We start from the raw sequence: 3,765 nt of genomic DNA, 5'->3' as shown, positions 1-3,765 counted from the left end.
CCCGGCCTCCGCGAGCACAGGCTGGGGGGAGGGGCAGCCCCCAGGAGCCAAACGGCCCCAGGGCTGTGCCACCGGCCTGCTCGGTGTCTGCCGGGCGTCTGCAGTGGGCTGTGGATGCCCTGACACCGGCCCCCCGAACCCTGTCTGCACACCGCACGCTGGACTAGGAGGGCTGGGAGGTGCTGTCTCCCCCGCCAGGCCCCAAAGAGCAACCATCTCCCCCCAAGACATGCCGCACTGCTGGGCTCGGAACGGGCCTCCCCTGGTGAGGGGGTCGTCCCAGACCCTACCCTCCAGGGACGTCTGACCCTCCCCGAGCCCCAGGAGGCCCGGTGGTCGGGGAGAGCAGTCAGCACCTCGGAGCCAGGCACACCCAGAAGGGGAGCTGCTCCCGGTGCCGGGGATCTGACCAGCACACGCCCACAACAGCCCCTGACTGCAGGCCGCCGAGGGGGGAGCGGGTGGGCCCTCCGGGGTGGGAGCTCATGGTGGAGGGTTAGAGCTAACTCTCCCCTCCGAGGCCCTTGTTAGACCCCCTTGCCAGCCCATCGGGGAGCAGCACCCTGATAGAGCCCCCTCCCGGCCCAGCAAGGCCCTGGTGGGACAGTGCTGGACACCTTAGGCCGAGCAGGCCGCAGGACACCTCCCTCCTCCCGCTTATGGAGAGGCAGCAGGTGGTCCGGGCGCCAGACTGCCCTCGGGAGCTGGGGGAAGATGCCCAGTGGAGGCCATGGCAGCAATGTGGGGGCCATGCGGGGAGGCGGGTCGGGCTCCTTGGCTCGGACGCCCCGCCAACAGCCCACATCCTGCCATGAGCATCCGTCCACAATGGAGCAGATACCCAAACAGCGCTGACCCCACCACCTCCTCCCACCGGCTCGGCAGTGGGGGCATCCCGGTGGGCAGCAGCCTGAAGGGGTCCCCGAGCCCACCTGCCTCTACCCCAGCGTGCCTCCCCCGAAGTTCGGCGCGGGGCCAGCCCTGTCTGCCCACCTAGGCTGGGACCCCTTGTCCTCAGCCCAACTTCCAGGCATTGCACCCTTTCCCTCTGGATGCCACCTGCCCTGGGCCGCCTGTCACGGTTCATGGCCCCCGGGTATGTTCTCCAGCCCCCACAGTAGTCTCCTGGCCCTGCTTCTCCTCCCTCCCCTGGACTCCCTGAGGGCCAGGTCCACACTGACGCTCCTCCTGGCTCCACTCTCCTACACCCAGCTGCCCCGAGGCACAGACCCAGGCTCTCCAAGGTCTGATGTCACAGGTGAGGCCAGACCAGCCCCCGGGCAGACCCAGACCCAGGCTGGACACTGATCTTCCCTCATGCACGGAGCCCCGGCTACAGGCTCCAGGTGTGGGTGCACGTGCGCACCTGGGTCACCTAGCACACACCCGTGCCCAGCATGGGAGAGGCCAGACAGCCCAGGGGGCAGGGCTCAGCTCGAATGAGGCGTCCCGGCTCTTGCGCTCCCTTCCCCTGGGCCGTGGCTTCTATGCCTCTGGTTGCCATGGGTCCTGGGCCAGGCCTCTCCCAGTTTCCGCACACGGCCAAGCCTCCCCAGGGCCCAGCACTGCCCTCACCCTATGCCTGCAGCTGTGCGTCCCTCCCCAACCGTGGACTTGGAGCCTCCAGGGCCCAAACACACCAATCTTCCTGCAGGGACAGAAGTACACCCACTTGCCAGGGTCACACACTCAGAAGGTGCAGGGGGCCTAGCCTGACCCCCAGGGCCCCCTGGGAGCAGATGGGGAGAGAGCCCTCCTCCAGGCAGGCCAAGCCCTCACCAGCCCACTAAGGGCTGGGCCTTGCAGACAGGCCTGCTCAGGGAGGCAGCTGGGGCCCTGCCCATGTCTCCTGGACCCCTCCTCCAGCCAGGAGGGCAACCTCAACCTCGCGGAATGAGCCCGTGCTCCGCGCTCAGCGAGGCCTCAGCCGCTTCCTCTCTGCGGCCCAGCACCCTCATCCTTGTACTGCGGCTGTGCTCTGCTTCTTCTGGGGTCCTGCTTGCTCTCCCCGCAGGACCCCCGGGCTCCCCCGTCCTGCACCCACAGGCCTGTCCTGCCTCTCAGCCTAGCACAGCTCCCCTGTTCCTAAGCAGGGTGGCGCCGTGGCACACTCAGCACAGGCCCGGCACGCGGGCAGCCACGATGCTGGGGACGCTTGTGCTCCGCGTTGTCGCTGGAAAATAACACATCCCCCTCCTCCTGACCCGGTCCTGCTCCACAGCTCGCGTGAGGAGGTCCCACAGACAGAAGCCTGGGGCTCTCCAGCACCCAGACACCTCCAGCCCTTCTGCTTCTCTGCCAGCCCCTCCCGGGCCCTCCGCAGCTAATCACAGTGCCCGCTGCTGGCCTCCTGCTGTGAGGCTTCCCACAGCCCAGCCTCGCTCAACAGCAGAGGGAATTCCGAGCCTGCCATCACGATGCAGGAGATGAGGAAGGACAGCCAGGCCGCAGGGACAGACGGGCAACACCACGTACACCCTACAAACGTGCTTCCTTAGTTAAAGCCACTAAAGATGGGGACACACAGAGGTCCAGCTGACCTGGCTCCTAGAAAGAGAACATTGTCGGCCACCTTACCCCACCCTGCCCAAGGGGGACAGAGGGACGTGAACTCTACCCTGGGCACGGGGGACAGAGGGACGCGAGCCCCACCCTGCGCACGGGGGACAGAGGGACGCGAGCCCCACCCTAGGCACGGGGGACAGAGGGACGCGAGCCCCACTCTGCGCACGGGGGACAGAGGGACGCGAGCCCCACCCTGGGCACGGGGGACAGAGGGACGCGAGCCCCACCCTGGGCACGGGGGACAGAGGGACGCGAGCCCCACCCTGGGCACGGGGGACAGAGGGACGCGAGCCCCACCCTGGGCACGGGGAACAGAGGGACGCGAGCCACACCCTGGGCATGGGGGTCAGAGGGACGCGAGCTCTACCCTGCGCACGGGGGACAGAGGGACGCGAGCCCCACCCTGGGCACGGGGGACAGAGGGACACGAGCCCCACCCTGGGCATGGGGGTCAGAGGTGTGGGCATCCAGGGAGGAGAGACTCATGAGGGAATCAGTCAAGGCTTTAGCGTCCGCACGTGCTGACATGAGGAGTGGGTGGAGGGATGAACCCAATGGCATCTTCTCTGCCACTGACTGCCCCACACAGGACCTTTGCTCCGTGTCCACAGCAGGGGGCCGAGCTGGGTCAGATCTCCCGTCCTGCGTGGTGTTTACACCATAAAGCCCCCATGGAGGGAGGGTCCTGACCCCACCCCAGACACGAGTGGAAGCCACTTCCTGCCAGCCCGACTGGCTCGAGTCCTGGTTAGACCGGCCCCGTATAGGGCTTCTCCAGGCTGTGCGCCACGGACTGCCCGCTGGTGTGTGCTGCCACGCGGAGTGGAGGCTGCCAAGGAGGCATGTCCCCCACCCTCCCCTGTCCTCTGTCAAGCCCTCTCCACTGCAGGGCTCGGCTGCTGCCCCCGTGGGGGACCGGAATGCCCGGCCTTCCCTGGACGACGCTCTGTCCACGGGCGACCATTGTCACATTTGGCTGAGCCTCAGCTGTTCCCCACTACCTTCCACCTGCCTGGAACAGGCTTTCCCGAATTATCTGGAGCGAGGACGGTTGCCTTCCTGAACGTGTCGTGTCCACCACGGAGCGATACCTTCCAGAGAACAGTCGGGCGTAGTTACTAGAAAAATGAAATGAACGGAACGCAGACGTGCCCGTCTTGTTACTAGACCCGCAGACTGCTCCAGTTGGCAAGGCCACAC

At 66.9% G+C, this 3,765-nt stretch overlaps 1 gene segment (V, D, J or C); it reads left to right on the top strand.

The window, feature by feature from the left end:
- LOC103682243 overlaps positions 1-3,765 on the top strand; it is a 21,368-nt gene that overhangs the window by 16,093 nt on the left and 1,510 nt on the right.

This window comes from Ursus maritimus, unplaced genomic scaffold (assembly GCF_017311325.1).
Source record: "Ursus maritimus isolate PB19 unplaced genomic scaffold, ASM1731132v1 scaffold_58, whole genome shotgun sequence".
NCBI lineage: Eukaryota > Metazoa > Chordata > Mammalia > Carnivora > Ursidae > Ursus > Ursus maritimus.
The sequence above is the reverse complement of the archived record's forward strand: the minus strand, read 5'-3'. Positions and strand labels throughout refer to the sequence as shown.